A 25,413-nucleotide genomic window follows, 5' to 3' on the forward strand; every position below is an offset into this window, starting at 1 on the left:
TAATGTAAGCGTTAATTAACCACACAAACTTTTATATTTATTGCATACTGCACTTCCTGAAAAGAAAAACACTGTGCGATTAACAACACTTTATTCTGAAAAAAAAACACACAGTATAACTATGGATATAAAATACATGGGAATAAAAGCACATGCTTTATCGAATTCCGATTTTATTTACAAATATCTACTGGTCAGTCATTGAGAAACTTTGACCTCTCTTTTTTTGTTGAAGTTGGAACTAAAGTTTCATGGACAATTGTGAAACTGTGGAAACTGAAAATAGCAAACGTCGATGGGTTCAGAAAAGTTGTGAACAACTGCTACAATATCCGGAATTTCTCCATTCGCGTAAGAATTGTTTACGAGTTATTTGTCTAGACTGTTCTCGCTATATGTTCAAAAACTAGAAACATTATGTTGTATTGTGTTACAAGGTCTGGCTGATGCTATCTGTAACTTAATAAACATTAATGTTGCCGCTTATGAAAAAAGAAACGACGGTGCAACTTTAACGTTTTCAGCTTTATTTCAAATTTTATCAGACGGAAAAAATTTACATTTTTTTTACGAAGCTCATCCGCTTTTATCTGGATTATTAAAACCATTACTTAAATTCTGACAAATAATATGACGAGTGTTCAAAAGTAAAGGGAAGGAAACAACACTGTAAATATAATTGAAGTCTTTATCCTAAAGTAATCACTTAGAGGTCACAGCACAATAATTCCCCCATTTCACTGAGCCGCAAGATTCCCTGTTCCCAGAATTCCAGTAGCTGTGTCCTTTAGTTCGTCGTCCGAGTTGAAGTCCTTTGAGATTTTTTTTTTGTTTATTTATTTATTTTGGCGGACCAAACACACGGAAGTCGCAGTGCGACATGTTCGGTCCCTAGGACAAATGCTCAAGCCGCTCCCCATTCCACTTTGAGTGATGCTGGAGACGTGTGGACGGGCGTTATCGTGGAACAAAATCACTCCCTCAGTGAGTACCATAAGCCGTTTCCTCTTGATGGACTTGCGTAGGCTGCGGAGTGTCTCACAGTACACGTCGCTGTTAATGGATTTTCCGTGTTCGAGGAATCTGATGAGTATTGGACCTCGAACATCGAAAAGACGGGGAGTATCACCTTGCCTGCTTGCCACAGCTTGGAATTTTTTAGCGGGAGTATTTTTAAATGAATTTGCTGACAGCATAATTCATCAACTGAACAGCCAAAACAACTTCCGAACACACAAATATGTCACTCGATCAAGCTGCCGCCGGACCACCAATACGAGTGGCCAGTAATATTCGCTCTCCCTTGAAAATGTTGTAGGAGTTCAGTGTTACAAAATTTTTTAATTCAACTGTCACTTTACTCTAAAGCTCGTCCAAAACTAACTGAAGAGTGATGGTTATTGTCTTTTTGGCGCGAAACTGCAGGCCTGGCAGGTATTTCACACACACAACAACGGAGGGGTATCTGTTGAGAGGCCAGACAAACGTGTGGTTCCTGAAGAAGGGCAGCAGCCTTTTCAGTAGTTGCAGGGGCAACAGTCCAGATGATTGACTGATCTGGCCTTGTAACAGTAACCAAAACGGCCTTGCTGTGCTGGTACTGCGAACGGCTGAAAGCAAGGGGAAACTACGGCCGTAATTTTTCCCGAGGGCATGCAGCTTTACTGTATGGCATGGAGAGCTGCACCAAACCAGTCTCAGGACTGAAGACCACAACAACAACAACTTCCGGTAGCCATACTGCGTACGTAAGAAGAATACTCAACCAGAGATTATCGCTACTACGCTACTAAACTTGGATCAAAGCGATGCTTCAATACGAACACTGCGATGAGAATGCTGTTTACACTTGTCACCTCGACGCTACTAGTCTACCGGTGATAGTTACATCGTAGATAAAATAATAGATCGCAAGAAGCTGTGTGGATACTATAGATTACACAACTGTTGCTGAAGGTTTGCCTAAATATCCTTGGTGAAAACGGCTTTATGGACATGTGGCTATGGCGCAAGGCATGTCTCTATGCAGAATGACCCGTCTCCGTCTGCGAGAGACATCCTTAGAGACTATATAAAAGACGTAGTTACTAGTTAATTTCCAAACGTTAACTTGTTCAGTTAGCCGAAAGAGCCGAACTATTTATTGGAACAGCGCAACGGTCCGGTTGTGGCGTCATCCGATCGCTACATAGAGCTTACAGTTCCAATTACTCCGCTAGGCAAGCTCCACAGCACACGGCGTAGCGACTCCACTATCTTTGGTAGCAATAGGATGACATCCGGACTCGACTTTGCAGGGTAACCAATAAAGAATTCGGTGGTTTCGCCTAGTTAAAGAAGGTTGTTTCAAAATTAACCAACTGCGTATTTATAGTCATGAGAATGTTGCCTGCAGAAGCTGACGAATCGTTGACTTCAGAAACATATCTTGGACCTCGGCCTAATAACCGTAAAATGGATGTTAGGAAGTCCAGCCGTGAAAGCCTACACTGTACGATTTACCTAAACAGGCTGAAATGTTATAACTGTAGAGTTGTAAATAGTACAATAGGCCAATTAGAGAGAAAGAGATTCTGTGTTTCAGAATCATACCAACGGCTGATCAGTACTGAGGTGGTATATTGTCTTTCTCTTGTCTTTCTCAATTTCTTACACTATTTTATATCAGTTTTGCGTATATAATAGTTTTTAACATTCATTATTTCGACATATTCTTTTGTTTTAATGTTGCTCAGGTGTCTTCTTTACTGTTCTCTTCTTTTCCGTTGCTCAGTTGCATACTGTTGTTAAAAAACTGTACAAATGGATAACATTTTGTGTTACACCTTTAATGACAGTGATATCAACGTTACACGACCTTACGTCCCGCTGCTTCTGTAACTATGCGAAGTGGGAGAGGTACGCAGATCTTTGCGCAAAGAGGACTTACACACATTTATATACTGCAAGAATTAAAAAAAAAAAAAAAAAAAAAAAAAGCTCACAGCGGAGAAGTTATCCTAGTTCGACGGAAATCAGTAGCTGTGATGTACATGAGAGTAAAACAAATTATTACAATTTCAGAAAAAATAGATAGTTATTCTAGAGAAAGAGCTTCACAGATTGAGCAAGTCGTCTCTGGGCCTTAGGAAGCAGTTCTTCGGCTTGGCACTGACTGACAGAGTTGTTGAATGTCCTGTGGGATGTGGTGCCAAATTCTGTCCACTTAGCGCGCTAGATCATCAAAATCCCTGGGTGGTTCGATGACCCTGCCCATAATTCTCCAAACGATCCCAACGGGGTAGAGATCCGGCGACCTTGCTAACCAAAACACTGTTTGGTATACACGAAGACAAGCAACAGAAAGTCTCGCAGAGTGCGGGCGGGCACTATCTCGCTGAAATGTTAGCCCAGGATGGCTTGCCACGAAGGGCAACAAAATGGGGCGAAGATGTCGTCGACGTACCGCTGTGTTGTAAAGGTCCCGCGGATGACGACCAAAGGCGTCCTGCTAAGAAAAGAAAACGGCACACCAGGCTACCACTCCTTGTTGTCGGGCCGTATGGAGGGTGACAGTCAGGTTGGTATGCCACTGCAGTTCGGGGAGTCTCGAGATACGTCTTCGCTTGAAATCTTACTGAGTGGAGTGGAATTGTCTTCAGGGATGAGACCCGCTTCGAACTAAGCCGCGATGACCGGCGAAGAAATGTGTGGGGGGGCCCTGGCCAATGATGGGATACCAAAGTGAATGTCGCCCGCCATACGGCCCGACAACCAAGAGTGATGCTCAGGGATGTCATTTCTTTTCGTAGTACGACGCCTTTGGTTGTCATTCGCAGCACCTTTGCAGCACAATTTGTTTCCTTCTACAAGGCAAGCCATCCTAGGCTTACATTTCAGCAAGATAATGCCCGCCCGCACACAGCGAGTTTCTACTGCTTGTCTTCGTACGTGCCGAACCCCCAACTTGGCCAGCATGGTCGCCGCATCTCTCCCCAATTGAGAACGTTTGGAGCATTGTGGGCACAGCTCTCGAACCAGCTAGGAACTCTGACGATGTAACGCGCCAATTCGACAAAGTTTGGCACTACGTCCCTCAGGAGGACACCCAGCAACTCTGTCATGAGTACCAAGCTAAATAACTGCTTGCATTAGGCCAAAAAGTGAACCACCGCATTATGGACTTGCTCAATTTATGAAGCTCTTTCTCTTCAGTAAACCATACATTTTTTTTGAAACTGTAATAATTTGTTTACATCTAGATGTACATCACATCTAATGATTTCTGTCTATTGGAATAATTCATTCGTGGCGCGTCGTTTCTTTTGTCTTAGTGTTTTTCAGTTGCTTTGCCACCATTACTAATCGAGTAATTCCACTCCCTCCCCTCCAACTCCAGTACCAAAATCATCACAACTACAACAAGAAAAACTGCACTTACTGCGACACCTGATAATCCCGACAGAGCAGCATCACCATTTCCACCACCTGAAACACCAACATCAACTGTTAGTCCACAACAGACTTACCTTTAATAATACTATTGGTGTCATACTTAATTTGATCTAAATTTCTAAAAATGCAGGCACAGCAACGTCGTGGCCATGTAAGCTGCATATAACTATCCACCAGCTGTTGGAACTGATAAATATCGGGAAATCACCAAATATTGAATGAAAGTTTCGCTATCCTTTGTAAAGGTCCATTTACCATAACGGGTATGTACAGTAAGTTTAAATATAATGTGTGGCGTGATCGAACTGTTGTCGATACAGCAAATTATAAACACCTTCTGAACTGAGGAAACAGTGCTTCATAGACGCTGCTTAACTACAGAGAGCACTGTCATGCTGATACAAACAACCTATCGTCTCCAGACTGATCCTGTACTGTATCCAGTAGACAATGCTGTAAAATGTATTCATATCCGTCCGCGCTTAGAGGTTTTTTTTTTTTTTTTTTGTTCTTTTCTTAAGGGGACCATCCCCAAACAGCAACACTAACTATTCCATATTTGACTATTGGCACTACAAATGATGGCAAGTACCATTCTCCAAGCAAGCGACAAACGCAAACCCTCCCATCAGGCTGCCACAGGGTACAGCGCGGTTCATCATTCCAAATCCGCTAGTTTCCAGTCATCCAAAGTTCAGTGACATCGGTCTTCACACAACCTCATGCAGCGCTTAGTACTTAGTAAGAAATGTGAGGCTTATTACGAGGTGCTCGGCCATTGTACTCCATCCTTCTTAACTCCCTAGGCACATTCGTTGTGCTAGCTGGACTGCTGGCTGCAATTTCGAACTTACGTCTGATTTGTTCTGCTGATTTCATGCGATTTTTTCAGCCATCCTCCGCAATGCTCGAAGGTCCCTCTCTGTCAGTACATGGGGTCTGTCTGGCCTTGGTTTAGCTGTGGTTGTTCCTTCCCGTTTCTGCTTCACAGTCACGTCGTCAACAGCCAACTTGGGCAGCTTTAGAAGGGTTAAAATATTCCTGGTGGCCACGTTACTCCGGTAACATCTCAACACCAGTCCACATTCGAAGTCACTGAGCTCTCCTGACCGACCCACTGCGCTGTTACTGCTTCTCTACTGACAACACAATACTCCCGCCTCCTTTTATACTGGCGTGTTGGCCTCTCGTGACATCTAGTGGTCAGTTCCGGACTACACAGGGCTGTTCGAATACATTTGATCAGACAGTGAATATTAGCACCCTGAACTCGCATTCGGGAGGACGGCGGTTCAAACCAGCGTCCGGCTATCCTCAGTTAGGTTTCCCGTGATTTCCCTAAATCGCTGCCGGGCGCTGTGGCCGAGCGGTTCTAGGTGCTTCAGTCTGGAACCGCGCGACCGCTACGGTCGCAGGTTCGAATGCTGCTTCGGGCATGGACGTATGTGATGTCCTTAGGTTGGTTAGGTTTTAGTAGTTCTAAGTTCTAGGGGACTGATGACCTCAGATGTTAAGTCTCATAGTACTCAGAGCCATTTGAACCATTTTTGAACCTAAATCGCTTCAGGCAAATGCCAGGATGATTCTTTTGAGAGGACACGGCCGACTTCCTTTCCCATCCTTCACTAATCCGATGGTCAGATGACTTCTTGGTCCTCTCCCCCAAACCAACCAACCAACCAACAGTGTATACGAGTGGCGTTTGAAAAGTCCGGGCAGTCCGAGAGATGGCACCACCGGCGCGTATCGAGGTCATATTTAGTTAGTAGCATCTTTGGAAAGAACGCAAACCAAGTTTCAGCAATATTTGTCTATTTTTTGTGTTTGGCATTCGTGTGAATCAAGGAAGTCGAGTGACTGTCAAAAAATGGACGAAGAAGAATTTCATGTGCTGATTAAACATTACTTTATGAAAGGCAAAACGCCTCAGGAGACTAAAGACAAACTTGATAAACATTACGGTGACTCTGCATCTTCGATTAGAACAGTTTATAAGTGGTTTAAAATTTTCGGATTGGCCATAAGGACACAAGTGATGCTGAACGCTCTGGGCGCCCTGTCGAGGTTATGACTCCAGAAATCATTGATAAAATCCATGATATGGTGATGGATGACAGAAGAGTTAAGGTGCGTGAGATTGCTAGTGCTGTGCGTATCTCGAATGAACGAGTACATAGTATTTTGCATAAACATTTGTACATGAGAAAGCTATCCGCAAGATGGATTCCGCGATTGCTCACGCTTGACCAAAAGCGAAAACGTGTTAAGTGTTGCAAGGATGGTTTGCAGCTGTTCAGGAAGAATCTGTAGGACTTTAAGCGTCGTTTCGTCACTGTGGATGAAACATGGATACATAAGTATACTCTTGAGACCAAACAACAATCTAAATAAAGGGTTACCAAAGGAGAACCTGCACCAAAAATGACGAAGACCAGTCTTTCAACCGGAAAGGTTATGGCGACTGTCTTTTGGGATTCGCAAGGGATAATCCTCATCGACTACCTGGAAAAGGGTAAAACTATTACAGGTGCATATTATTCATCGATACCGGGTCGTTTGAAAACCGAGCTGCAAGAAAAACGCCGGCGACTGGACCGCAAAATGTCCTTTTTCATCACGACAATGCAGCAGCACACACCTCAGCAATTGTGGTCGAAAATTAATGAAAATAGGATTCCAACTCGTTTCTCATCCCCCCTATTCTCCATACTTGGCTCCCTGAAACTACTATTTGTATCTGAAGACAGGGACAAAGGTTTTATTCAAACGAGGAGGTGATTGCAGCGACTAATAGCTATTTTGCACACTTGGGCAATTCCTATTATTCGGAAGGGATCAACAAATTAGAACAGCGATGGACGAAGTGTATAAGTCTAAAAGGAGACTATGTCGAAAAATAAAAAAGGTTTACCCCAAACACGTAAGTAGTTTTTATTTTTGCACGGACTTTTCAAACGCCCCTCGTATAACGCAGTGTCAGAGACTTGGCGTTACTATTACGAATGAATGACAGTGTTAAATCATGTGCGTATTAAAGTGTGCTACTGTGTTACTGGTACATTCATTACAATAGGAATAAAATATTTTAAACAAAGTAATTTAAAAAGTTAAAAACTGTAGCAACCGTTTTACAGCACGGTAGTTTGGTGATCAGACAGCTTAATTTTTAAACAAATTGCTTACTTATATTAAAATGGACGGGTTCTAACGTCATACTGTTCTTTACAGCAACGTGGGCGCTGTGAATACTTCACATTTGCTGCCAGCAAAAGGTCAAAATATCTTTCACTTTGCTGTTGAGGTTAAGACGAGTATGATTCCGATATGTTGTCCGTTGTGTTTTTTAAAAGCATTACCTGTAGTCGAGTGTGAGTAACCCCCTAAGAGAGCACTGACTGCGACAGCGTCACGGTAAACGGAAGCTTCTGGAAAGCGGGCTCACCCCTGGCGAGATATCGCTCCGACCGCGCCACCTTGGAGGCTGTTCGGTGTGATAGTTTATCGAGCTGCCCCCTCTGAAACATGAAGCCCCTCACCTTCATCCATTTCCCACTTGTGGTTCGATCCGAATTCCACTTGCCCACCTTCCTTCCCGCGCACGTGTGCCGCCTCGCAATGCGCCCAAATTGTGTGAGTGAAACGACATTGCTTTTGATCGTTATGATCTCGAAAAATATGGCCCACTTCCAATAATGCAGACTACACACTGGCTTGCGTCAAAAGAAACTGTAGGATGAAGGTCGTCCGAAATATACGATTTCGCAATATCAAAAAGGTTTTCAAGGGTGACTAGGTACTATCAAAACAACGTACGTGTGAGGAATATAGTTATCTTTACGATGTTGCAGTCCTTGTGTTGTTCTGATGACTATGCATTGCGGTGGCCTCAGTTGTTACGAAACACATCAGATGATCTCGCAAATTGCGAATAATGACTACCATCAGCTGTAGAATGGAATGACGACCCTAGATTTCCCGCTTTTCGCGAGCGGTCGCCTTACCATTTGGCTATCCGTGCACGACTTACGGCCAGACCCAAACTTATATATGTCGTCAACCACACGTCTACGATCTGTACTCGCACATCCATTATGTGTATTCCCGTACAGATCAGACATTGTGCTTGAAAGTCGCATGCCCAGAATCGGAAGATAAATTCGAAATATTTATCTTCCGATACCAGGAATGCGAGATTTTGCGCCTTGATGATTTTGCGTCTGTTTAAATTTTGCATGTTTCTTTCGTTGTTTCTGCAACAGTGTTCTGATCTGTTTTGTGTACCAAGGGGGATCAGTTCCGTCGTTTGTTAATTTATTTGGTATAAGTCTCTCAATTGCTGCCAATACTATTTCTTTGAATTCAAGCTACATCTGCACAAAACTTATATTACTAATTTGCAAGGAGCGGAGATTGTCTCTCAGGAAGACATAAAATGAATTTTTATCTGTTTTTTTAATATGTATATTTTTCGTTTATTTCTGGAGGATTTGGCGGTTACAATATTCAATCTCGCTACGACAACCCTGTGTTCACTAATCTCTGTATCTGCTTTGATGCTAGTTATTAAATCAGGATTATTTGTTGCTAAGAGGTCAATTGTGTTTTCACACCCATTTACTATTCGCGTGGACTCATGAACTAACTGCTCGAAATAATTTTCAGAGAATGTGTTTAGCACAATTTCGGATGATATTTTTATGCGTACCATCGGAATTCAACATGTATTTTCGCCAACATATCGAGGGTAAATTAAAGTCACCCCCAACTATAATCGTATGAGTCGGGTATGTGTTTGAAATCAAACTCTAGTTTTCTTTGAACCTTTCAGCAACTGTACCATCTGAATTGGGAGGTCGGTAAGAGGATCCAATTATTATTTTATTCCGTTTGCACCAATGACCTCTGCCAATACTAACTCACAAGAACTATCTACTACAATTTCGCGACAGGATAAACTACTTCTAACAGCAGCTAAGACGCCACCGCCAATCGTGTTTAGTCTATCCTTTCCGAACACCGTTAGGTTGTTCGCAAAAATTTCGGCTGAGCTTACATCCGGCTTTAGCCAGCTTTCAATGTCTATAACGATTTGACCATCAGTGCTTTCTATTATCGCCTGGAGCTCTGGTGACACACAGCTACGACAATTTACAACTGTTATACCGATGGTTCCTGTATCTACGTTCTTCCTGTTTTCGGGCTGCACCCTTTGTGATTGAAGCCCTTCTTGTGTTTTCCCGACACACTCTAATCTAAAAAAACCGCCCAGTCCACGCCACACAGCCCCTACTACCCGTGTAGCCGCCTCCTGCGTATAGTGGACACCCGAAACCCAACCACCCTTTGGCTCAAGTCGAGCAATCTGCAGCCCACACGGTCGCAGAACCGTCTGAGCCTCGTGATTCAGACCCTCCACTCGGCTCTGAACCAAAGGTCCACAATCGGTCCTGTCGATTACGTGTCAAATGGTCAGCTCCGCTTTCATCTTGTAAGCAAGACTGGCAGCCTTTACCACTTCTGTTAGCCGCTCGAAACCAGAGAGAATCTCTTCTGATCCAAGTGACACACATAATTGGTACCGACGTTGTCTTGCGAAACCGTATAAAGCCTTGGCTGTATAGTGACTGTACTCCACAACTGACGGTCGCCGAGCATGGTGGATACTTTATGTGACAGGCTGCAACATCAGCCCTTTGTCCATCTGGAAGACAATTATTATCGTAGTTCTAGTGCAACAGAGAGGCAACGATAGTAGGGCCTAAAACAAACGTAGCAACTGTCACACAGTTACAGAAGCGGAGCTCTTGCAGAAAATTATCATCTTGCAAAAACGACTCGACATTGTCAGTGCTGATATCAATAAAACAGCTGAGTGGTTTATGGTTCATGATCACCCTCAGACCAGCCTACTGGAATGTCCTACATGATGAACAACAGAGATGATGATGATGATGATGATGATGATGATGATGATGATGATGTGGGGCTTTGCTGGTCATCATCTGTCTCGAATAGTTTTCCATTGCGAGAAAGGAATTAAGGTTAGAATTAAGGTCACCGTCAACATCGAGTCTGATAGAGGTAGCGCAGTAACTATGTTGGACTGCGATTAGAGAGAGAATTAGGCACGGCCTCATACAAGTCACCATTCCGTTTTGTTTGATTGCAGGAACCTGTGGCGGTACTCAGCATATAGCCACTAATCCTGGTGTGTGGGTAACTCATCAGATTGCGTGGCCTTCTCAGTGAAGACTGGAAAGACGTCTTCTCCTCCTTTCGCAGCATCAGTCTTCCGCATGCTAGAATCAAACATCGATGCAGTCATTCTGAATTGACTTTACTAACATAACAAGGGCTCTGTGGTCAGTCTAGTAAAATGTGGCCCGTCACAACAGAGAAGACGGAAGTGTCGTTCACTGTGACAAGAATTAGTGCAAGTCCCCAGTCAAATTCATCTCCTCTGTATGAGGGTAATGAACTGCATCTTTATCTAGTGACTTAGTCGACGGGATGGTAAACATTCCGCATAAAAGTTAATGAGCTGTGAGATAATTATGCCGAAAAGAATCGCAATACAGTCTTGACGAAGCGTGGCTCTATAAGGCTGCGCATGCAGAAACCGAGCACTGATGAACTTGCTTTCAGTGTTGAACTCATGGAGGCTTTACAGCGAACGGCAGTTGTTGCAAAAATTGCAGTTCTCTTCTGCGCACGAAAGCGACACTTCGTTCACACATCACTTTAAACTATAGAGTAATTTCAGCGAGAGACTAGGTTTATTAACGGAGGCAGCTGTGCAGAATGTAAGCATATTAAGTGCCGAGAAATGTTTCATTAAAGTCTAAGTGTTGCTCGTCCGCCGTTTCCATACGCGATCACCCAACGACCTGATACTTACACAGTTCTCAGCACACGCACTTACAGCAATAAAACAATGCAGTTCAGGAATGGTAAGTACAAAAAAAATTATTTTAGGAGCTAATACTGTCATACAGGGATGATGAAAAGTTGAGATGTACAAATTTACAATATGAGCAAAGTTTCTTTTTTAATGCTGCCACCATGAATTGTACGAAGTGTTGCCTTGCATAGTGGCCTCAACTACAGAGAATGAAAGTGCCTGTTTCATGCGCATTATCTGTTAACAACGCTCCTATCCGAGTTTCAAATTTATTGCCTTTTTTTTTTTTTTTAAATGGATTGATACCGAGTGGTTGTGCACCTCCTACGTTCAGTCGACTATATACACCGGAGAGAGGCAGGCCGTAGGAGTGGAACTTTTTGTGCTGAAAAACATACAAATTTCGAATAGTTTGAGTATGATTTGCCTTGTCTTGAGCTTCAAGAAATTCCCACAACGCAGTGACAGTTTCTCAGAAGGGTCGTTCTTTCAGTGACCGTGTGATTATATTCCAATGCTTAGAACATTAAGCAGAATGAAAAGTATCCAAGTTTTGATTCGGTCATCTTCAGATGCAGATGCAGCGTGCAACATTACAACGGTAATCTCTTGCTTACTTCAGTTATAGAGGCAAGTTTAGAGCCATGAGACTCTCCTTACATATATTCAGGCAGTACAAGTATCAGCGGAAAAATGCTCCTGTCGGCGTGTAGAAAAAAGACGAATACGCTCTTCTTTAAAAGACTAACAGATTTGTGGGAAACGAGCTGCCTCAAGCCTCATTCCACCTTCCTAACCAAAAATTTTGGTATGCGAACATACTCGCGCTCTTATAACACAGAACTTTCTAATTCCTTTTACCCTGTCTATCTTTGTAGTTAAGACTTTATACTCAGCATCTCCCTCTCGTTGCTACTGTCTCTACCTGTATAGGTCTCTCTCCTACCGCGTCCATTTTCTCCCATTAATTGGTGGTCTATTCCATTGCCACTGTCTCCTTTCTCACTTACATTGTCTCCCTCAGTCTCTCTTTCCCACAGCCCCTATCTCCACTGTCACACGGTAGCTCAAGAATTCTGGGGAAGGGAAGGGGGGGTGTTGCAACTCATTCCCCCCCCCCCCCCCCCCACAAACACACCTGTTTATAACAGTAGTCCAAAATGTGAAAACGTGTACTCCCCTGTATGCAGGCGTTAAAGTTCGCCCGTCTGTGAGGATCCAAAATCCCCAAGCCTATGGATGGTCTCCACTATCAGTATTTTTCATTTCCATTGCCTCCTCTCTCTCCACCCATCTATCTTTCTCTTTTACTGCCACTGTCTCTCACTGACCATAAACATCTCCTCTCTTTTTGGCTCTCACTGCTTTAGCATTCATTCATTTATCTCTCTCTTTGACTGGCACATTCTCTCTCCCATCATCACTGTCTTCTCTCTCTCTCTCTCTCTCCGCTGTTCCCCCTGTTCTGCTATTCTCTTTCAGCACAAAAAACACCAATATGTTGTATAAAAGGGAAAAATTATTATTATAAATATTTTACTGCCTTTCCATAATTTTCGGCACTCATTTTAAGTTCTTTACAGGCAAGTTAATGCAGATTTTAATCTATTTTTTTGTCTTTGCAGTGCAATTTGGGCACATTTGTACAGGCGTGAAGTGCCCATTACACAGAGGCAGAGCGTCATAAACTTTTATTGCCCGAAAACATAGTATGGTAAACTCAGAACCCTTGCCATGTGTCCACTACGTCAGTTAAGACTACATTTACGCCTCAGATCGCTTATTACGTGTATAAACACTGTACTTTGAACCGCTAGCTCTCGGTAGAGGATAATTATCCCGAGAGTTTTCTCAGAAACCGCCCATGAACAAAAGAAAGTCGCGTAAGTTCCTCGCTAGACCACATTTAATTCAAAAGAACCAGCCGATTTTCTCGATTTATCCTGGGCTGGAGGAAGTGTGTAATGTCTAAATTTTCACCCTGTACTGTACGATAGCTACAGTATGCTCATTCTTCATATTGATGGAGAAATGGTCGCTAGGCCAGGAGCTATCCAAAACACTTGACTCCTTATCTCTATGAGCAATAGAACACCAAATACGATCCCCCGAAGAATCGCATTTTCGGGCGCGGCCTTTTTGAACATATCGGTACTGTGGATTGCCGTGCATCAACCGATTTCACATCATGTCAACGAAACGTCACAAAAGGTATTAAAACATTTTATGGGGAACTACATTCATAAGTAACTATAATATATACGGCGGAAACCAGTAGTAGTTATGGAAAAAAAGAAGAGTTTACATTAGTTTCGCCGAAGTAGAAGAACAAAGGGAGATTACAACCTGGAAAATTTGAAAAGGGGGCAGATAAGACGCGGTGAGAGAAGACGCGGCCAGGGAAGGAGGAAAGGGATATAATAAAATTACTGGGAGAATATTGGAGCATTTGTTTTAGTGTTTCACAGATGGAAACAATACGTATATGTCAATGTTTAGGGAAAAATTATGAGGCTGACGAAAGGTAGTGCTTCAGCTTTTTCTTACATGCAACAGACCTCTGAATTGTGCAGAGGGCGCACGGTAGCTTGCTCCATAGGCAGACAGCACCAAAAGAGAAGTCTGCACAACAAAACATAAAATGAACAGCAGCTTAAGGCATTACATGATACCATTTCTACAATTTATATAAGCTGTGGAACACTATCAACACAAAATATTTTGAACAGAGCAGGGGTTTGCAAATGCTTTTGGTTTGTGGGTGGGCACAGCTACGATAGATAGATACATGAGACTTTGCGCTGCATTTGTGATGAGATGACAGGCACTTGATCCCTGACGTGAGGTATCGGGCTACATGCAAACTACTGCTTACTGTCGAAGAGAGGAGCCAGAGCGAGGAGCGCTCTGTTGAATCCTCCAGGGGGTTCCATTTCGTCATGTCGCTCCGACGCCCATCAAGAATATGACGCAGCGGCGCCAGTGTTACCTCACAGTGGGGGCTGTGGGTGCGTCTGACAGCTACGGAGGCGAGGGCCACGGGCCACGAGAGCCCGACTATAGTGAGCTTGTGATTGGCGTCGTGAGTTAATGGCGGCTGCGCATGACCGACCCGGGCCGGGGGCAACTTGGCGCACGTCCGTCGCACCGGCTGCTAAATCGGGCGCAGAAGCTCTCCTCAAGATGCACTGCATCCGCTTGTGAAACGCAATACTTACAGAGGAGCAACAACTAAGGTTCTACTTTCTCTGAATTACACTGCGCACAAAGCACCAATAAGAGATCAGAACAAACCAGTAAACTCCTGATTCTTTAAAGAATCGAACCCCCATATTTAAACAGCTTCAAACGTTTTATTACAGAGTACGAATTAGGGATGGGCGATGACAACAAATCATCTATGCTGATTTCGGTTTTATCACTGCCGTCTACATATCGTTGCCCGATTATAATCGACCCCGAAACATCAATGTTAAATGATGAATTGAACACATTAACTCATTTACAGAGTTAACGCGTTAAATATTTGAATTTAAACACATAAGTGGGAGAAGGTTTCCGAGAGATTCGAAATTGAGTGTCAAGTTTGTTGGAAGGATGGATAAATTCCGGGTACTTGCGCGCCGTCACTTACGTTGCCTCAAGACAAAAACATCGTTATAACTCTCAACGAGTGCATTATGGCGACGTTTTACATTTATAATTCCCGTCAATAACTACGCGAAATATTGAAAATAAATTTTTTGTTGCCCTGTAAGCCGTTAGATAGGCAACCTGCAACTCGTGTCTGGTTTTGGGATAGTACTTTAATAATACAGATGAGAATTCAGTTTTTTGTTGTATATTTCAGCCTCAGGTCACACGAAAGGCATCATCACCGGATTTGATTCTGAGAAAGTCGTCATTAGATGATCTGCTTAAAAAGAAAGAAAAAAGGGGGTAGAGTAAACTGTTACGAAACTAAATTATAAAACAAATTAATTTATATAATTTACTTGAATAATTCACATAATAACTCATCAACTGAACAGCCCCTATGTGATTGTACGGGGATCTGTTCACAGTACGAATTAGGAATAGGTGATATTGGCAAATCATCGATGCTGATTCCGATTTCATCATCGAAGTCCAAATTCGATGTTCGATAATTATCGACCCCGAAGCATCGATGTTAAATGATGAATTTATATAGTGGCGTAAAAAGCAACATACAAATACATCTAATATCATTTTTATTAATCAATAAATACAGAAAAATTTAACATTGCATAAACTACGACTTTTAATCTACAGACTAAAAAAATAAAATTTTTGAGAGACGTCTTCCCTTCAGTCTATTCGTTATTGATAGAGAGCATATTCTGCTTTTGTCGAAAAATCCTTGATTGTTTTGATTGCCTTCGAACACGTTAATGCATTTAGAAAGCTAATATGTTGACATGTTCAGCTGGTAGTACGCGCATTCTGATTTCTGTAACAACATTACTATTCAGATTCTCTCAAATAGTCTGTATTTGTTGCATGCTAGATAATTCGACAGTCAACATACCAGTTCATGGCATTACTTTACACAATATAGTTATTTTACTATTTGTTAAGTACTTTTCTATGCAGATTTCACGAGTAGCCACTTTTAAAGCCACAGAATGGTACAAATATCTGCCACACAGAATGGTACAAATATCTGCCACATCTACAATATCTGCGTCTGTTAACATGACTGGTGCACTGGCATGGTAGTTGCTGATATTACTCATCGCTGTACACCATTGCGAAGATCTTTCATTATACATAACATTGAGTTCCATCTAGTGGATTCTAGTTTGAGGTATTATTCTTTTCATAGCGCATCACTTGCTACTACACTTCGTTTAAACCACATTGCAATACTTTTCACAGCTGTGATCAGCTCAGAGAATGTGTAAGTATTTTCTTTTTTTCTTCTATCAAACTGAGCGAAGTACAAATGTGTTGTAATTATGAGATATGTTAAGAGAAAGATGCGTTTAAGTATGCGTAGTTTTTCTGTCAATATCGATGATCATCTAAAATCCCTAGTACGAAATCAGTTGTCTTCGCACCACCCCATCTCCATCGGAGGCTGACTAAACGAGGAGATGTATATTTCTTTTGCAGAATGTGAACTCATAAAAACCGACATGAGGAAGCGCTTAAGAAGGGTGCTACATTGAACTGATTTTATGTTTTTATTAACTCTAATGTGCGACATGTTGCAATGATACGAAATGAATCAGCCTACACGCCATTCAACGTAATTCTCATTGAAAGGTTGGAACATGCTGACCAGTCTCAGATAACTCAACGTATAATAGTAAAAAAATTGCTTCGTAATATACAAAAGTGTGCTACTGAAACTAAAATCTCCAATATTTTTCGGCCTACGGGAGAAAAATAAACTGCGGATGGAAACCCGTGTGCGGAACAGTCATCCACCGAGGCAACAGATCATCGCATTCATAGCACGCAAGGCCTGGTTACACACCAAGTAGCTCCAGCTTTTCCAATGGCAATCGTGGTAATCAGTCACGGTCACTGAAAAGCACATTGCAAGACGTTCCGCTTACGATCCTTCAGCGTACTAAGTCACGTCTGGTGCACAAGGGGTGGTCTAGTGGCAGGCACCGGCTCCTATAACTTCAACGCTCTGTTGCGTGGTTGGAAGATGTTTCCGGACACGTGCTCCTACACTAGATTTGTTCCTCAAGATATTCTCTAAAACACCTCGAAGTATGTCGTAACATTTGTGGGACTCTTTGCATAATTACGAAAACAGAAATTCCGTTTGAAATGAAGTTTATAATTTAATGTTTGCATATTTGCCTCGAAAATTCTCTTTCTTAAGTTTTAATTTCCTTAAAATATAAAACAATAAAGCATTAAGAATATTAGTAATCGAAATACGTTAACTAACTAGGTTATTTCTCTCGGAGACTTGCAATGAAGCTAAGTCAAAAATATCTAAACTGAAGTCTAACATGTTCCCGTAAATTCGTTCATTCAATTTTAAACGTTGTGCTTCAGTTATTGCACCTACTTATGTGTCGGATGGCGTTCATGTCAGAGCTCTCGGCAGTGAAATCTAGCAAATTCATTTTATTGTTTCCAACCGCTGTGCAACGGTTTTTCTTTTCTCGGTAAGAGCATTACGATGCTGATACAGGAATGGTTGGAATCTAAACTGCTATTTCAGAAAAAAAGTTTTAGATGGTGCTGAGTCACAGTCACGCAGTATTTTCTGAAGCATAAATCACCATTTGACTGTGTATAGCTGTATTTTTCTTCTGTGATATCTAGATTTCGGCCTTTATGCAGTTTTCGAGTACTATAGCGATTTCTTAGACCATTAACACGTCACATCCGGTGAAGCCAGCCCAAATCAGGTAAACAAAATTTACCAGATATGACGTGTTTTTGGAAATTTGTGGTAAGGTCTTATGGGAGCAAACTGTTGAGGTCACCGGTCCCTAAGCTTACACACTATGTAATCTATCTTAAACAAACTTACGCTAAGGACGACACATACACACACACCCATGACCAGGTGGGCTCGAACCTCCGGCAGGAGAGGGGAGGGGGCGGGGGGTAGCCGCGTGGACCCTGACAAGACGCTCTAGACAGCGCGGCCTACGGCGTGTTAATGGGTTAAGAACTTTTAGCATGGCTCTCGACAATGGCATAAAAGTCTAAATCAACGTAGTGCAGAAGAAAAATACAGAAATATACAGCCAAATGCCGATTTATTCTTAAAAAAAAAAAAATACTTCAGTGTGCGAAGTGTGCTGCTGCGCGCAGAATTTTCGCACACATCTGCCTTCATTTTCCTACAATTAATAGCCCTATCCCCATCAATACTTTTACATACAGAATAATGAGACATTGAGTACGTTAGAGATTCCGGCTATACAGGCAGATTTAAAAGAAAAACAAGTTAGGAAGAAGTTCATCTTTTCTGTTGCTCAATGAAGATCTCTCTCATAGCCTGGTCATATTAATTGATGAGAATCTTGAAAGCGATTCGAGTATTGAATTTTTCTTTGTTTCTAAATCTCTGTAGGATATAGTCATCTCTTCTGAAGCGTTCTGATTTCACTGTTCTTTTTTGTTCTGAAATGCGTGAGGATTTTCCGTGTTAATATCGGTTTTCCCGTTCATTCTACACGATGTAAAAACCACAGCACATCTTTCTTTAGCATTGAGTCTCAGAGTTTTGGGTTATTTCAGTAATGTTCTTCTTTGCTTTTTAATGTGTACCGGCCGTTTCCGTCAGTTTCCTTTCGCCCAAGTTTTTCCGAAGCTTTTTTTCTTTTTATTCTTATTACTACTTTATTTGGTATTAACGCTCACCTACGGTATAATTATCAAGCTGACGCATTCTCTCGTTTCTCTCATAATGCTGCTAACGTTCCGATCTGTTCATAAAAACAGACATATTTTTTATCCTTTTTCTGCCTTCAGTACTCCACTCTTTAGAGCGCTGTAAGTACATTCATGATAAGGTACACCTTCATACGAGGGTAACGTAATACTGCTAACGGGTACGCTCTCGCAACATGCGGTCCAGCGGTCGTGCACGCTGCTTTCGATAATCACTGCATCTCTGCGGTAGCTTCCATAAATTTAAACAGATGACGCCAAGCGTTAATATAGTATCAAACGAGAGCGTTAAAATTTTAACAGCTTCTCTTCATTTTAGAGATACTGAAAAAGCACATACGCTGCATGAAATGGGTAATGTCATCAGTTGCTGTCAGACACACAGAAACGCACACAGTAAATTACGGCTCAATCATACTGCGTCTGATGTGGCACTAATGGATGGTACGTTACCCTCGTTAAGGGAAATGCAGTAGAAATTTCATTTCACTAAAATGTGGCAATCTCGGTGTAATTCTGCATCATATGAAATGAATCACCTGTCAACCAAAACGCGTGCAGATGATATGTCGTCTCTCGACGACGTAAACGACTCACCCAGATAGTTATAGTGAGAACTACGGCTTAAAGTGGTATTCAGCTCACAGTTACAACAGGAGCTTTTCATATTAGTATTGCTAAACGTCGAGGTCGAGTTCAGTAACAGAAAAAAGGATGTTCCGAAGAGTCCTAAGAATCGAATCGCGTACCTTTCGGTTACTTTTCTATCTCCTGAGACACATATGTTAAACACTTGGTACCATTAAAATTGTGCAAAGTACGTAATAACACTAGCACCAAAACAAACTCTACAAAGACTTCAGCGGATTAAAATTAGTATTGAACAACATTACAGAACATATTAATGTCTTGTAGGCAAAGCGGTTGAGTTTAAGACTGAATTAATGAACTTTTTCCTGGCAACTTCTACTGTACTAAAGAAATCCTAATCGAAACTCTCAGACAAATGTTTCAGATTAGTTTGCACTTACCATCATCACTGTATTACAATAATATTCCAGATTGTGAGTCACTTTATTTACTGCACTTATATTCAGTTCCACCTCTGACTTCTTTGTACATCCTAGAAACTGCTCTCCACGGGCTAAATGGCGCACCACTTACGTAATATGAAAATGTAACATTATTATCAACGCACCCGTCACTTCTTGTCGTCCCATGCTCTTTTGCTTCTCAGCGTTCCGCAAGGAAATTTTAAACTTTTTTGTTGGTGTCAACAGTGAGTGGAACTGCTTTAAACATATCGTCCATTTTTCACAAGAGAAGAGAACCGACTCGACTGCTAGAGTATTCTTTCTCGAAACATACGCCTATTACAATCGAACTGATGGCTGTCCACAACTGTTGTATGAAATTTACAAAACTTAACGTTTTGCTTCATAATACACTCAATTCCTTTCCATGGAAATAAAAAAAAAGTGAATGGAGAAGAAAGTGGAGTTTTATAAATTTGTAAAATTACTTATTTCACAATTCTGGCATTAGAGGAGAAATTGGGGTGGGTTACCGGGAGCTTGATTGTGCCTCTACCTGAATGTAAAACAACAAGCCTACAACGGCCCCTCCTAACAAAGATGTACCTGACATTCACCTAAATCGATATGAGGAACCCACAAGAAACCTCAATCTGGATGTTTAGTTCCTGTGTGTAGCCTCCTGGTTTAAGTGGTGTTCTGTTCATCCTGTGGAGCATGTGTGTGAAACTGGCATATTTATGCACTGTCGGGTGGTATATACTGCTGACATACGAAGTTCACCTTTGAGTATTTGTTTACTAACAGCCGCTCACATGGTTGCAGATGACATGATGTTCGCTAACTAAAAAGACGGCAACAGAAAAAAAGACCACAGAATATATGTCCCAAAAAGCGACAATAAATGCTTAAAACATGCTGTAGCATTCAGTATATAAGGTAATATGACAATATCCATATACAACTATATTTCAAAAGACGATTTGTAAAAATGTAATAATGTTTTACTGTGTTTGTACAACCATACCATTTTCTGCATGTTCTAGATTAAAAAAAAAACTGATGATGGTGATATTTGTCGCCGAAACTAGTTTGGGATAATAAAGAAATAAACGAATAACAAGGTGTTTTGCATCAAGGCGGACTCAATTTGTGATATATATTACTGTTTAACCACCAGTTAGTGACGGGTTTTCGAGAGACCCGCAATTTGTTGATGCTTGGAAGCGGCATATATACACATGGCCTTCATCTGAAAACCTATATGGCGCCTCACGACTCCGTACTGAAGAGATATGGAGTCATGTGACATAAGTGGCGTTCTTCCGTCTCACTGGTCTATATTAAAATGCAAGTTCAGGATACCTGATATGCTAGATACTGCTCCGCACGTTCAGAAGGACTCCACAACGTGCTTTTTCCACATTATAACGTCAGAAACTCGGCGCTCTCAACGTTCGAATACACGGGACGTGTGCCGACGGCTTTAGGTGAGTTCCGATTGGCCGACTGCTGCTTACGAGGGCATGGGACGTATAATGATTGTGTTGCCTATCTCTCCAGCCGTTATCGCCAGTGGATGAATCCTGATGGTGCCACTGTTTCATTATTCAAGTAGTTACTCGTTTGGCCTCGCGACGGTTAGTGGACGTCGTTCTCTACATCAGAACGATTTGAGGAGATACCGGGAATCAAAACCGGCACCGAAAGCAGAGCCACTATTCTGTCGGCTACGTAGGCGGTCGTCGCGAAAATTTCAACGCTAACATTTAGATGCGTTACATTACTGTGTTGTTTTTTCAAGAGCTTTCGAACGCCTTGTAAAATGTTTATCGTTCCTTTTTTTTGAAAAAAGAAGGTTTGCTTAAATATCTCGCGGTTGTTTTGAGACGTATGTCACAATAGGTGCAACTGTGTGGTACGAGAAGACGTTATTCAGAAACTGAACGGCTCATCGACGGCTGTTACGAGCCAACAGCACCAGCACTGCAGCACCTGACCAATTAGTATACCAACAGTCAACCGAAAAACAGATGTCTGATTACCAAGGACCATGTCGCCACTGCCAAACACTGCCACGGTTCCTTGTGAACGGTAGTGGCCGGTTTCTGTTCCAACTTTTTCATCTTCTAATAAACTTGGTGTCTGCCAATGAACTCTCTGCAAACAAATAAGTCTAAAACAAAACCCGAAGACTACGTTGTCTTTAATGTCTTCAAACATACGTACATGCACTATTGGACCTTCTAACCAGGAAAACAGAACCACCGAGCAAGATGGTTAGCACACTGGACTCGCATTTGGAAGTACGACGGTTCAAATCCGCGCCTGGCCATCCAGATTTAGGTTTTCCGTGATTTCCCAAAATGGCTTCAGGAAAATGGCCGGATGGTTCCTTTCAAAGAGCACGGCTTGTTTCCTTCCCCGTCCTTCCCTGATCCGATGGGACCGAAGACGTCACTGATTAACCAACCAACCAAAACAGAACCACTGAACAAGGTTCTTCTTGCTAATTCTGTAGTGTCGGTCAGATCTCATACTTCAGTGTAATGAAAATAGCGAACGAACTTTTTAAGTTAAGGGAAGATGTGACTACGATAATTGATGCATAGGCAGCGGATATCTTCCTCGCTCGTGTTCCGTCGAAGGATGATACTAACCGTTTTGACACGGTGAGTCCTCATCACACAGCTCGGTGGCAAACGTTAGAGCTCTAAAGGAAACAAGACCAAAACCAATTACATTTCCTTCTGTAAAGGAACGTGGCGGGACGAACTCTCCGTGCTTGCGCTCCGAACGGCATTTTGAACGGGCCGTCTGTGGAGCCAGAGTCATGCCCCCGCTGCGTTAACAGCGCGACTCTCTGAAGTAATCGAGCAGGCTCCTGCTCCAAGTTCGCTCTTCTGCTTAGTATTCCCAGCGCGCTACCAACTTTGCGCAGAGAGCCACGATTTGTACGACGCACACGCCGAATACGGTTTCAAGAGCTCGGCGGCGCGCTAACACTTGTGTTCTCTTAGCTGGCGCAGCTAACCTTGCTTAGGCCGGTATTACACTATCACATTTCTTTGAGTAAGAAGTATGATCAAATATTCGTCAAATTTCTTTGACAAAGGTCTTTGACGTGGCACTAACAAGGGGTATTACACCATAGACCGCATATGTCCCTACCTCTGCCGCGTTAACGCTTGAAACCACGTCTCGGTACAGAAAGCCGAGTTCCTGACATTATGCGTTGAGTGGAGTGGAAATGACAGTTATAGTTTGTCTCATTTATAGCTGAAATCAAGCACTGATTTTCACAATCCAGTGAACTGTAGTACTACTCCTCCGAAATTCTTGATAATAAAGCAGTGGTTATCGTTTTTACATCTGATAAAGTTGAAACGTATTGACAGTTCTTCTAAAAAGCGACATAATGATTGTTTTTAGTGAATACTTGTTTTTCTTTTTTACTGTGAATTCTTGTAGTTAGTTTTCTAACGATTCCACAAGAATGTGTGTAAATGCTTTAATAAGCTTTGTAAGAAGCTAAATTCGTTTCTGTGCATAATGTCAGATATTTACACAAAATAAGCACGTATGTTTTCTGACTTTTGCTTAATCCGGTACAGATACCGAAACGATATCATGATTATACACACATCACCTCAGTTCCCAGAACTCCTGAGGATAGACGTTGATTGTGGATATTGTATCACAACACAGTCCCTTTGACTGTTCAGAGATGTCACTAAACCCGCCCAAAAATGTAAACAACCATGCATGAGCAGTGCCTATTAGACGGAGGGGATCCGACAGCCGATCAGTTCCAGTCATTCCACTGCGAAGGAGGTACATGGCTCTTGTTGTTTGTAGTTCAACCATGCCTAGACGGTCAATACTGCGATTCGATCGCGTCCGCATTGTTACTTTGTGCAGGAAGGGCTCTCAACAAGGAATGTGTCCAGGCGTCTCGGAGTGAACCAAAGCAATGTTCGGACATGGAGGAGATACAGAGAGACAGGAACTGTAAATGACAGGCCTCGCTCAAGCCGCCCAAGGGCTACTACTGCAGTAGATGACCGCTACCTACGGACTATGGCTCGGAGGAATTCTGACAGAACGCCACCACAGTGAATAATGATTTTCGTGCAGCCATAGTCGTGTTACGACTCAAACTGTACTCAGTAGGCTGCATGATTCACTCCCGGCGTCCATGACTAGCCCCTCTTTGCAGCCACGACACCTTGCAGCGCGGTACAGATGGGCCCAACAACATGCCGAATGGACTGCTCAGGACTGGCATCACGGTCTCTTCACCGATGTGTGTCGCAGCATATTGGCGAGGCATTCGTCCTCATGGACGACAGTTCGCGACCCCACCGTGCACATCTTGTGAATGCCTTCCTTCATAATAACGACATCGCTCGACTAGAGTGGACAGTATGTTTTCCATACATGAAACCTATCGAACATGCCTGGGATAGATTGAAAAGAGCTGTTTATGGACGACGTGACTCACCAACCACTCAGAGAGATCTACGCCGGATCGCCGTTGAGGAGTGGGACAATCTGGACCAAGAGTGCCTTGATGAACTTGTGAATTGACTGGAGTGTGAGTGGGATGCGCTGGGGAGATGTATTGCAATACATCCACACGCAGCTGGCCCCCGCCATGGTGGAGGAATGAAACATCCTATCACAAGATCTTACCAGCGTAGTGGCCAGCACGGAAGAATTTGCAGAGCATACACTGCCGCCCGTGCTGATCGCGCGCCCTATAAAGTATTGTGTCCCGCTTTTCGCAATGTCCAAGGGACCGTCACAGACCGCGGTGGCTTCAGTGCAATTATTGCCTTTGAAGAACAACGTCATTTATGTTCGTCTCTTTGCGTATTTCTTTCAGTTGCCTCCTGTACTATACTGAATCAGTGCTTTCTCTGTATGACGCAAATTTCATCGAGCTATATTACTTGGCTATGTTACAAAATATTTACATAAAGTTTATGAAACGTGTCGGCCCCGAAATGCCACAAAATCTTCTGATATTTAGAAGGGTTTTGCGTAGTTGAAACGAGCGACTGTGGAAACTGATAGAGAGAGAAACGGCGTAGTACTTTGTCTGCAGGCAGTAGATCCAGGCGCGAAGCCACTGACCACAAGCCGGCGATTTATCTTCTGACAACGTAAATTCAGGAGGTAATTTACGCCACGCGAACGGTAAACGTCACTATCTGTGTTACAGGCTCTTAATCCTCCTCAGAGTGCCTGAGCTCTCAGTATATACACAACTGGCGACTGAAATTCTAGCACCCAAGAAGGATAGCAAACGAAGAATTTTCACTCTTAGCGGGCATACACTATACCACGAAGAATATACGATCAAATTTGTAGGTGATTTGAAGGTATACATGGCTAGAAATTCAGGACACAGTGCTGATTCTTCTGGTGGTAACGACTCCTGCAACCATCCCTGATTGGAGAAAGGATGGCGGCGGAAATGGGCGGTATCCATTTTAATGGAACCATACCATCATTAGCCTTAAACAATTTAGGAAAAACCTGATTGTGGATGGCCGGGCGAGGATTTGAACCGCCGTTCTCCCGAAAGCGAGAGTAGTGTGTTACTCCCGCGCCACCTAGCGCGGTCACAAAATTTGAACCATG

At 42.6% G+C, this 25,413-nt stretch overlaps 1 protein-coding gene across 5 annotated transcripts in view; it reads right to left on the minus strand.

The window, feature by feature from the left end:
- Nucleotides 1–25,413, minus strand: part of LOC126267309 (kalirin) — a 2,010,890-nt gene that overhangs the window by 1,900,197 nt on the left and 85,280 nt on the right. For all 5 annotated transcript variants that reach the window (XM_049972405.1, XM_049972404.1, XM_049972401.1 and 2 more), the window contains exon 2: nt 4,421–4,467. The gene's annotated coding sequence lies outside the window, so the exon portion shown is untranslated. The remainder of the gene's footprint in view (nt 1–4,420; nt 4,468–25,413) is intronic.

The sequence above is a fragment of the Schistocerca gregaria genome, chromosome 4 (genome assembly GCF_023897955.1).
Source record: "Schistocerca gregaria isolate iqSchGreg1 chromosome 4, iqSchGreg1.2, whole genome shotgun sequence".
In the NCBI taxonomy this organism is placed as follows: Eukaryota; Metazoa; Arthropoda; class Insecta; order Orthoptera; family Acrididae; genus Schistocerca; species Schistocerca gregaria.